Genomic DNA, 12,920 nt, shown 5'->3' on the forward strand with positions numbered 1-12,920 from the left:
AAATCAAAAACATAAAGAATCTCTGTCTGAGGGTAAAAGAAAAAATACGAAAAGCTCAACAGGATCAAAACTGGGATGATATGCAAATAGCAACAAAACAGTCTGTGATACTGGAGCTTAATTGCCAAAGAAACAGCAACAAAGAAATCCCTGTAAGCCTCACCTGTTCTTCCATCTGATTGGGAAAAAGATATCCATGACTGATATAAATCAAACATTAGGCAAGAAAACTTGAACCAAGCAATAAGTAAAATAGGAAAAAATTCCCATGATATCCTCGCTCCTGCAGTTCGGCAAATAGAACACCACATTAAGAATCCCAGATCTTTAGCTGCAATGGGTCAGGATCAGATTCCGAAAAAGTATGTCAAAGCAACCCAGAAGATTGGAGCAAGTCTTTAGCTCCCCTATATTCTCATTGTTATGCTACTGGGGAAATCCCTAAATTATGGCTGGGGAGCATCGTGATCCCAATTTTTAACAAGCATTTGCAATGCAACGGTCTCGCCTTTCGTTAAGCTTGGGCAATTCTGTTTGTAATTAGGTCGCTTTGGCTTTGCTTTTGTTGGTGTTTTTTTAAACGTTTATGTACATACCATGCATGTGCATGTATATGTATGCATGCATTAATATTGGTATTTATATAGATATGCAGATGTTGATATATGTTTATATCTGTTTATATATGTATGTGTATGTGTATGTATATATATATTTATACATATACATATGCATATATATATGCATGTTATGCTCTTCCAACCTATTGTAAAGAGCTCTGATATCCTTCGGGATCTTGTTCGCGCTATATAAAACGTTATAAATAAATAAATAAATGGTTGATGTTGTGTTTTGCCATTTTTTGCATTTTTTAAAAGTATCTTTGAGGGGTAGTTGTTGTTTCCTTGGGCTGAATGTGGTTGTATAATATATAAAGTTAGTTTTCTGAAATTGTAAATGGAATACTCCACTAGACATAAAAATAAAGAGGAAAAAAGACTAGATAACAAAGGCAGCTGCAAAACTGCCCACTGACTCCTCCGGGCATAGGTACAGGCGAACCCACCACCACAGCTGGTGTTGGGAGGATGGACAATGCAAGAAGGAGCTCATTCCTTTGGGTGTAGCGGGATTGGTGTAACTAAGGGGGGTGGGTGCCAATAATAATGCACTGTATACGTGATAAGCCAATAATTCGCCAATTTGTAAATATGAGAGATGTATGAGTGGTGCCCAGGCGGGTTTATTACTTGGTTACGTGTGTTTTGAAAAGAGTATGTACAATGATCCTATTTTACCTACTGTCAATAAAAATAAAAATAAAATGTTTGTTTTCTTTTCTGATATTGCTGATTTACTGGTGGTGTGCATAGGGCAGCTTCATTTGTGGGCCCAAACATATTTGGGCGAGACTGTACAATGCTTCTCATGCAATGCAAAAAGTTTTTTTTTTGTTAGTTCTTCAGGCAGAATAGGGCTACATGTTCTTTGTCTGTCCCCTTACCTCCCACAGAGGTAATTGGGACCAGGAATAGCATCAGCAATAACTGTATTCATTTCCCCAACGTTTGACTGCACCCCTTTGCCATAGTGTCCCCACAGGCCCCGTAAGGGCACCAGAAATATTTATATTAATTTATCTTATTATTATGTGCCCCTCATGCCTCCTATAGGGTCACCATGTTCCTGAAGAGGCACCAGTAAATATTTCATTTATTTATTGTATTTATCCCTACCCCTCCCTGCCTGTCATAGGGTCTTTCTGGGCACTGAAGAGGCACCAAGCTAGCTTTTCCTGTTTAATGTATAGCAAAAACGAGTTCATGCATGGGTACACTAACGTTAAGCATTGATGATGACTTGCTTTATGCTATGTTGCTCAAGCTTTACTGACTTCCTGCTGCAATTTTATTGCCTGCAGTTTCGCAAAACATCATTCACAATAATACAGCGATGGAGAGAAGCCTAAGAATTTCCTGACTGTGACCAGAATCCTTTGTTAAATGCTTCTGCCTGTGCTAACCCATGAAAAAGATGACCTCAAAGAAGGAGGTTGCTGAAAAGAAAGTTGCCAGTGAGGAAAAGAAGTGAGTTACACCCACTGGCATCAAACCCGTCTAATATTTTCAGAAGCACAATGTACCTGCTGAACCCCACTCTGGGCAATAAGTTGTTGCGATGAGAATCACCCCTGTATCAATGGCACCACCACTAAAACCTAAGCTTATGTCTCTTAGTGCTGCAGTGACTGAAGCAATGCAGAGCAGTGAACCTGTAAAAGAGTAACCCAAACAGCCTGCTGAAGTTTCACAGGAAAGTCCACAACAGGAACCATAGCCTGTAACTCCTGATCTTCCGAAAGTAGGATCAGGGCAGGAACTTGAGCTTGCTGCAGAGGAGGATGATGGTGTGACTGGTCTTCCACTGGACATCTCAGCTTCATGATCTCCGGCAAGGAAAACAAAAAGCACTCTCCCATCTTTCTCAAGCCTTCTGATAATCTGGATACAGATTGAATCCCAGAGGGAGTCCTGGCACAAGAGATAAGGGAAAAGGAAGGTTCCTGAGAGCCTTTTTAATTGAGAAAGGTGACAATGAGCCTCTGATTGTTATTGTGGAGAGTGGAACAGAGGAGATTCATCTCATCTCTCTTCAAACTGCTCTTATTCATCTAGCACCACCAACACCATCTGCTCCCATCTTTTCAAGACCCCAAAAACCTGCAGCAACCACCACCCCTACCGCGGTCACTGCTCGCTCTAGGGAAGAGAAACATAAACGTCTAGCTCTAGCTTAACCCCTTCTACGCTCATGACGAGCTCAGCTCGTCTTGAGTGTAACCTGCGCTACGCGGATGACGAGCTGAGCTCGTCATGTAACGCGGGTTTTTTAAAATCGCAGCGCGCAGCAGGAAAACCGCTAGCGCGCATGCGGTTAAAAAGTTTTTCAGGCTTTAGCACCATAAAAAAGCCTCTGTTCACCAGTTTGGGACTTCTTTACACTCAGGCCAAATGAGGACTACATAGCAGAATGGTCAATTTGCAAATAACGTTTGTCATGGTAAGCCAGATGGACATTATGATACAACGTATGGCAGAACACCTCGAAAACATAAGTACATTTGGTGAGACAGAAGAGGTTCAACTGATACAAGGAGGTGATGGTGAGGAAGCAGAAGAGGATGTCCGAGTCATGTGAAGCAGCCGTGCAACTGTCGCACATAGTGAGAAAGTCAGAATAGTAGAAAGAACAGAGGGATAGTTACCTCAAAGCACCAAGGCAGCCTACGCGCTCCCCGTAGGCCACTACTACAAGAGGTATCACAAGGAAGACAGTCACAATAACCTACTAATAAATCTATGTTCACCAAGGAGCTGCCGTACCACCGAACCCATGATGTACGCTGGCAAACAATGTTAGCACTTTACCTCATCCCTTTTTTCTTTTGTGGAAGGAGGAGGATTTCTTTAATTAGTGGAGGCCTGCCATCCAAAATGAAGTCTTTCAAGCTGGAAGTATTTTTCCACTGTTGCTGGTCAAGCGCTACGCCATCAAGCACTGTAATTGGTTGGTGGTGCAATGAAGGAGAGCACTGTTCAATATGTGCACCTCACAAAGGACATGTGGATCAGTTGGCAAGCAACAGATTACATGTGCTTCACTGCACACTGAATCTCCTTCAAGGGAATGAAGCAGCAGCAAAATGCTGATCTCGCCTTTGATTATGCTTTTCGTGGCATTTGGCAACTGTAGCGATGTTCTCCAGGGAGAAATCACATACAGCTACCAATATCTTGGACACATTTAATTCTAAAGTGTACAAATGGCTACAACCCAAACACCCCAGCACTGGATTTGTTACCACTGACATTGGCAGTACTATTGTTAAAGCCATGGCTGAGGGAGGATACTTCAGAGTACTGTTTTTTGACATTTTATAAACCTAATTGTGCAGGACGTCCTAAATAAAAGAAGCTGTAGTCAGCACCAATCTGATCACCTGTCGAAGAATTTTCACAATGTTTAATCATTCATTCAAAGCCTGGAAGCAATTGAGGGTCATTCAGAGTGCTAATAAAGTATCTGCAAAAGCCCCATACAAGAGGTGCCAACACTTTGGAACCCAACCAACTGCATGTTTGCAACATCTGTTTTAGCAGTACAAGTCTATCAATGATTATGCAATTCAAAGGTGAGGAGATGCTACCTCATTTCGAGATAATGACACAGGGATTCAGCAAGGAGGAGAGTACAATGAGCCAAGAGATTCCATTGTAGCATCTGCTACAGGAACATTTGTAAAAGATAGAAGAAACATTTACCATTGTCAATGAAGAAACAATGTATTTGCTGAACAGCTTAGTCCTTCGCTTGAACACACCCACTCAGACACTCAAGCACTCACTTACAGACCCAGTCACACATTCACTGATAAAGCTATTCAGAAAGTCATGCACTCACTCACAGACCCTCTCAGAGACTCATACACCCACTCTCAGATCCACTGAGAGACAAATGTACCTACTTACAGACCCACTCAGAAACTCACACACCCACTCAGAGACCCATTCAGAGACCGATGCACCTACTCACAGACCCACTCACACACTCATGTACCCACTCAAGGATGCACTCAGACCCATGGACCCACATAAATATACACTCAGATAGGCAGACATCTAATCATAGCCCCCTCTTTGACACCCATACACTCACTTACAGACCCACTCAGGTAGTCATGCATCCACTCACAGATTCACTCAGAGACTCTTGCACCCACTCACAGACCCACTCAGAGACTCATGTCCCCACTCACAGTCCCACTCAGAGACTCATGGACCCACTCACAGATCTACTCATACACTCATGCACCTATTCACAGTCCTACTCAGAGACCCATGTATCCACTCACAGACCCACTTAGACACTCATGCACCTGCTCACACCTGCACTCAGAGATATATGTGCCCACTCAGAGACCCACTCAGACACTCACCCACCCACTCAGAGACCCACTCAGAGACTCATGCACCCACTCATACACCCACTCAAGTCATGCACCCACTCACAGAGCCACTTAGAGTCTCATGCACCAACTCAGAGATCCACTCAAGAACTCATATACTTGCTCACAGACCCACTTAGATACTCATGCACCTATTCACAGACCTAAACAGACAGTCATGCACCCACTGACAGGCCCACTCTGACACTTGCAAACCTACTCACAGTCCCACTCAGAGACTCATATCTAGTCACAGACCCACTCAGAGATTCAGGCACCCACTCACACTCCCCTCAGACACTCACACACACACTCACAGACCCACTCAGTCACACATTCACTCATAGAGCAACTCAGAGATATGCACAGACTCACTCATTGACTCACACACCCACTCACAGATCTACTGAGAAACTCATGCACCCACTTTTAGACCGACTCAGATACTCATGCACCTGTTCAGAGACCCACTCTGAGACTGATGCACCCACTCACACACTCACATATCCACTCACAGATGCACTTAGAGATTCATGCACCCACTCACAGATGAACACAGACACTCACAGGCCCACTCACAGAGCCACACAGGCACTCACATACCCACTCAGATACACACAGGCACTCACAGACCCACTAACCGACCCATACAGGCACTCACAGACTCACTCACAGACCCATACAGGCATTCACAGATCTACTCACAGAGCCACACATGCACTCCTACACCCACTCACACACTCACACAGGTACTCACACACCCACTCACACACCCACACAGACACTCACACACCCACACACAGGCACTCACACACCCACACAGCCATTCACACCCACTCTCAAAGGTGGCAGGTTACAGTTAGTATTAAAAAATTTAAAAACGTAGAAATACACTGAGAAAACCAAAGGTTAAAGGGGCATTATAGTTAGACTCAGATTTTACTCGTACAAAATCTGTGAAATTCAGTGCTAACTATAACTCGCTCCCATGCAATTCACTGCATATGACCTCACACATTACATCACTCATAACATGTCCAGTGACATCACTGATGACATCACTGATGAAATCTGAAATTACATCTCGTCTGAAAGTGCTCAATACATGCTAAGACAACACGATTGCCCCACACCCTAGTTCTGGGTAGCCAATGATAGGACAGAGTGTTTTAGGGACCTGGGACACTGGTAAAACAGTGGGGGCAAGCCAACAGCCTCTTGAGAACACTGGGGCACCAAAAACAGGGCAGGGTCCTGGTAGCAAAGTGGCAACCCTTCTCTTAGTCCAGCAGGCAGCAGGTCAGCTCTACAAAGCAGTTAAGTCCAATGGTGCTACCTCTCGGCACTCCTCTGGCAAGGGGAAGCATGCAAAGCCAGCAGCATCTGGCTACAAGTCCCACGCAGTGTCTAAAGTATAATTAACTAACACTTGTCTCCCCCACCATTCTTATAGCTTTGGGGGCCTGGAGTAGTCTGCATTGTCACACTTGGAGGGGTTCAATGGTTAGTAGTTATGTTGGTAGTCACATTGGTGGTGCAAGCTGCAGTGGCCTCCTGAGAAGGGCCCTGGCACTGAATTATCTTTTTATAAATTAAGCCCTGGTTTATGGCCATTGTTTTGGGGGCAAGGAGGTTAGGTATTAGGTAAATCCAACATCATAGAAATACACCATCCTTTGAACAGGTGCCCTATTCACACCAAATTAAATTCCAAGTATGCATTTTCTGATTGAAGTGCAGCAACTGGGACTGTTTACTTCAAAGCATCACCCTCCAGTTTCCGTGCTACCAAAGTGTGTCTCATCAGTACACCTATCTCATACCATCTGATGTTGTCTCCTCTCCCAGCACCTCATACCTGGTCAGTCTTTAGGATTTCTTATATTGCACCATGGGACATTCTGTTTCATAGTGACCACCTTTATGTCAGTGGAAGTGTGGAGACATACTTTGTGGGAAAAGTTAAAACTTTGCCTTACCCTCCCGTATTGATTGGTCTATGTGTTGGCCAGCTGGAAAGGCACAGATCTTTAGAGAAGCATTGGAGCTGAGATGTACTGAGAAGGCCTACCTACCTCAATTTTGGCCCCAAAAGTTGTAAGGTAGATGAATGCGAAGGTATTAAGTTAGCAGTGGACCCTATATTGATTTGCACTGAAAAACAGATTTTCAGCTCATATCAAAGAGTAACCGGGTTGCCATATTTGTAGAGACTCATTTATTAAAATGCTTTTGTATGTTGTATGAATAAGTGAACTCTAGGGCCGTTTAAATCTGTCCTTGGATTTCTGGCTTCACTAATTTTGGGGACTCTGGACCATTAAAATTCTCAGAGTTCACAGTAACAAGTTGATGTGTAGGAAATATGCTTCATATTTTGCAGATTTTATTTCTTTGCACCTTACTGATTTGTAGTGCATAGTTCGAACGTTTCTGAGTTCAAATTAATATTATAATTAATTGCTTGAATACTGCATATGAAAAATGTGAGCATCTGTCAGTGGTGGTTTTATACTTCAGCATTCCTTCACTGATTTAATAAATATCGGAATGTTTTCCTTGAAACACAGGTGCGCTGTTTTCGATGGAGAGCTCTTCGCCTCTCTGGTTAGGAATGACACTGATGCTTTGCCCCTCAATGGTAATGAGTGATCTCACACATTTGACCCTATTCGAGTTCATATTATTGCCAGGCCCGTGCTTGAGTAGTCTTGTGGAACTGTAATATAATAGCATACAGTACAGTCAGTTCAGGGGATGGATTCATTAACTTTGGGCTCTTGTTCGGTTCTGCAGATGGCCTGCCTTGCTGAATTCGCTGCTTCGGTTGAAAGACTGACCCAGGACAGAGCCAGCAGGAACATGTTTCTAATCGTGTGTATTTTCCATAAAAAAAGATGGTCAAAGTTAAAAAATATAGTACGTGTTTTAAAAGCTTAATAAAGCAAGTAAAACTAAACTGAGTGCCCATTTCCCCCAAAGAAAGTCAAAATTAAGAGCTAAAATACTCATTATGTATGCTTAATAAGTCAGTCAAGCTATACAACATGTCCATTGTACCCAAAGGTGAAAATGAAAAACGAAATACATATTTTATAAGCTTAATAAAAGTCAGTAAGCCTATATTAGGTGGTAATTGTAGATTTGAGTAAGTCATGTTTGTAAGTTTTAAGACAGAGACTAAAGCTATAGTATATGCCTATTAAAGAAGTTATTGTGTCACATTTATATATCTGGAAGTCTGGAAGACGTAATTGACATAAAATTCTTGATTAAAATTAGTGACTGCAGCCAAAGTTTATGACTCAAGGGTGCTATACTAAGACTAAAGGTTAGACCTGGCATCTTTTGGCCTGTTTCCCCAGTCATTTTGCTTTCTGATCTCCTGTTTTTGATGGTGTGCTGGGCTTTCTTTTTGTTGGTCTAGTGTCTCTGCGCACTTTCTCACCAGTGTTCAGGGTTAAAGTGAAAGTGCACCTACTGTAAATTGTGTGTACGGATTGGTGTTTCCATGATTGGCATATTTGATTCCTAGTAAGTCCCTAGTAAAGTGCACATTGTGTGCCAGGGCCTGTAAATCAAATGCTACTAGAGGGTTTACAGAACTGGTTGTGCCACCCACATGAGTAGCCCTATAAGTGTATCTCATACATTCTATTGCAGTGTCTGTGTGCGCAGTTGTAAACAGCCATGTTGTCCTGGCAAGTGCACCCACTTGCCATGCCCAAACCATCCCTTTCCTTACATGAAAGGCACCACTCAGGTAGGCCCAAGGTACCTTCATGGGCAGGATTCAGTGTATGTGAAAGGTAGGACATGTACTGGTGTGTGTGACATGTCCTTATAGTGAAATACTGTGCATTTCGTTTGTACTGTTGAAAGGCTGTCTCTCCCATAGGCTAACATGGGTGTTGCTTTGGAACATTTTACAAGCATAACTTTCCATGGGGACAAGACTTAGACTTGGGGTTTAGGCTTCCTGAACTCAGAATTAAAAGATTCATCTTTTGGCACAGATGATTTTTATATTATGTGTTTGAAAATGCCACTTTTAGATAGTGGGCATTTTCTTGCTTTACCATCCTGTGGACCTCTGCCACTTGTGTTTTCCCCGCATGAGTTCAGACCGACAGGAGCAGGGAATGTGCATTCAAACTACACAGAAGCAAGGGGGAATTGAGGTGTGTCCCATTCCTGGGTGACTCATAGCCAGGATGAATAGATCCGGCTGCTTTTGTGGTGGAGTTGGTGCTTGCACCTGAATGGACTGTGGCTGCCTTTCACAAAGCTGTCCGTTCCCCTCCTGGAGTGAACATGGCCTGAGCCAGGAAGAATTGATTTATGTATACCATTGGAGCTTTGTTAGTGCCAACTTCAAAGGGGAATGTGGTATAAATATTGGGGCCCCGACCACAGAACTTTAGAACTCTTTTGGAACGAGGAATCTGCAAAGAAAAAGAGCTGGAGAAGCTATGAGGAGAGACTACCACTTTGCTGTGTTGGTCTCCAGTAGCTGCTTCTGTCTTGGGCAGAGAAAGGACTGGACCAAACTTTCTGCAATTTCTTTCTGAGTCTCTTCAAAGGCTTGAAGTAGAGCTTGCTCCCTGTTCAGGTAGTCTCAGGAACAACAAAGACTTCAAGATCCTCTAGGTACCAGTGTCTGGAACTGGTTGTTTCAGTTGTCACAGAGGAAAAATCAACACAACATCATCCCCGACACCGCTGCCGGCTCTGTAACCTGAAGACATCGCAGAGGGCACCGCCGCACTTCACACCACAATCCTGGTCTCACCAACGACGCCGTTCGATGTCTCCAACGAGTCGCTGCTTGCACCATGACCTGTGGGCACCGCTCTGTGCACCACCTCGCTTCACATCACCACCCTGGTATCCCCCATGACGCTGCAATGTTGTCACAATGGTGCTGCCTGCACGTAATCTGTGGACATCGCTTGTGGAGAACACAGAGCACCACCCCACTTTTCAATGCAGTCCTGGTCTCACCGACGCTCTAAGCTGGCATCAGCGCCACTGCCCGCACTGTGGTTTGGGGGAACTCCTTGTAGGTTACATGACACACCATCCCATCCCACACCACAGACTTGGCCCACCGACATCAGCTCCATCAACTCCAGTTCGTCAGCTGACAACATCTCTTTAACGACCACAACAACGCTGTGTGCTAGCGCCGCAATGAGCACCTTCCCACTTTGCAACACACCATGGGTCTCACCAGCACCACTGGACGTTGTCACCGAGGCGCTGCAGCCCCCCCGACTTAAGGGCACCGCACACCACACCGCTGCACTTCACACCGCAGCCCTGATGCACACCGGCGCTCCTGACTACAACTGCACAGAGTTCCACCTGAAATGCGTGTGACTTCAAGGGTCCGACGACTCCTGCACCTGCCGACGATGGCTCTTCTGAGCTCCTTAACTAAAGAAAAAAGGGGATGATGAAATTGAATAGATACCACACAATTTAACATAGGTAAAACATGATTTAATTGCTACTTGTAGGTACAGTCCCTTCATATTTATTTGCATTAATTTCTCTAGTCACATATCACCTCCAAATCAATGAATTCTGAAATTATTATCCTTTTTAACAACATATTAAATACATCGAACACAAAAGGGAATTTTGACAGTTTCCAGTTATATAAACATGAAGAGACAAACAAATCTGTACAGTTAGCTTATAATTCCTTCCTACCCAGACTTTGAAGCAAATGGCTGCTACATAATTATAAGCAATCCAACCATGAGGTAGTCCAATACACATACAAGGGGAAAAGTCAATCCTTGGAATCCACTTTCTTTATTGATGCTATTGTTCTGTCGGACTCCTCTATTCCGTGAGGTTGATGCGTTTCGACCCAGTCATTAGGGCCTCGTCAGGACATGGGTACAAGGAGAACACGTCACGCAGCACTGGCCAATATTGGAAACTAATTTCCAATTGGCACTTCTAATAAGACTTCAAAAATTGTCGCCACTGGAGATCTGTAAACGACCACCTTGGGTGTATCCCCACCTGTTCTGTGTTCTGCCGTTCGCTACAATAAAAGGACTTGTTCAAATCCACTTCCCTGACTCGAACGGCTAAGTCCGTTTGGCTTGCTTGGGATTTAAGGTTTTACAATCATCTCTGGGAAACTTTTCAGGTGGACAGCTCTGTGGGATGAAAGATGCTGTAACGGCAGGCCAGTGAAACACTGATGATTCCACAGCATGAGTTGGGTTGTGGTCATATTTCACTTGGCATAGCCTCTGATCATGGCTTTGCCTCCCGCCCACATCATACCTGGGAGTGGACTGTGCCTTAGTTTAATTGGAAGTATTTTTTGACTTCTTCTCCAAGAGCCCGCCTGTAGTCGTTGTCCTGGAGTAACCAGGCGTTAAGTCTCCAAACAGGACATGAGGCCCCTGTGGGGCCTTACACAAGGAGAAGGAGGGGCGAGTGATCAGATATGCCATGAGGTAGGATTCAGATATTAGTTACTGCACAGCACTCAGGGGCCGGCAGTAGGTCGATGCAGGAGTGGGTGTGGTGCGTGGCGGAGGTGTGGGTGTATTGAAGTGTTCTGGGATTCCATGTGTGTCACACAGCTCTTTGGCCTAGTATGGATGTCCAGTCTGTTAGTCACTTGGCACATTTTTTCCTGTGGGAGAAGGGTGCCCCGGTTACATTTTGGTAGGCTTTAAGACTGCATTGAAATCCCAATCACCATCAGACCCGGGGAAACGGAGGATATTATGTCTACAGTGGCACAAAGAGGGGGCTCTAGGGTTACTGGAGGCACATAGAGCGACAACAAGTTGATGGTAACGCCCCCCCAGGGTCTCAGTAAGGGTCATGAAGCGGCCTTGAGGATCTCTGATTTCATGGGCAGCAGTGAAGGGAAGGGAGTGCTGCAGGAGAATCGTCACCCCCGGGAACATCGCACGAACCCCTTGTGCCAAACTCTGTCAAACCCTTGATGTGTTAGGAAAGGACAGTGGTTTCCCATGAGGTGCATCTCCTGCATCAAGAGAACATCTGGGGGTAATGTCTGTGAATACTTTAATGCTGCTGTGCACTTCACCTTGGCGAGGAGCACATTGAGGTTCCAGGAGAGAACACGTATGGGTTCCCCCTCATAATGGGGTGTGGTCATGTTGCTTAAGTGTGGCTGCATGGGGCTGGCTACATGGGTTATCTATTGGGCTTGAGTGTCTACGGCATGGAAATATTTAAGGGCGCTGTCCCCTGCCTGGAGAGTGACACCTGTGTGTATCAGAAGTTCTGTGCTGGATGATGTAACCAAGAAGAAAACCTAAAACAGAAGTAAGGACAATGGTCCCAACACCCTACCCAGTACTTCTTTCGAGGAAGCATCTGTCACCCAAGTAACAGAAGTGCAAAACAAGGTTAAACTGTAAAGCTTAATGTAGGAGCAGCATGGTGGACCCCTCCACGTGACAGGATGTGCATGTGTCCGGAGCGGAGCGTTGTTGCTATTACATTCTCAGTTAGATTTTGGGGCTTCGCTGGAGGTCCTTGTCTTCTGATCTCGCTGCTGGAGACACGAGGGTGTCTCTCTGGTTGCCTCACTCACCCCATCCTGGCCACCCCATGAGATCCAGGGACCCCTGGGGCGCGGGTGAGCCACTCGGCCTCTGGGGGATGCCGGAGGGTGAGGCGGAGACCCCCCTCCGGCCGGTATGCGCTCTGTGGGAGTGGGTGTGTAGCCAGTGCGACCCAGTGTCCGAAGTCTTAACTGGCCATAATAGAGGAGCAGAGACAGGGCTAGCCACTTGTGAGTGAACCAGCACTCCTCAGTCATCCAAGTCCATGCTGCCTCAGGAGATTCGAAGAAATGAGTCTTGCTCTGGAAGATCACTCTAAAGCAGATCGGAAATAGGAGCCT

This window comes from Lissotriton helveticus, chromosome 1_1 (assembly GCF_964261635.1).
Source record: "Lissotriton helveticus chromosome 1_1, aLisHel1.1, whole genome shotgun sequence".
NCBI lineage: Eukaryota > Metazoa > Chordata > Amphibia > Caudata > Salamandridae > Lissotriton > Lissotriton helveticus.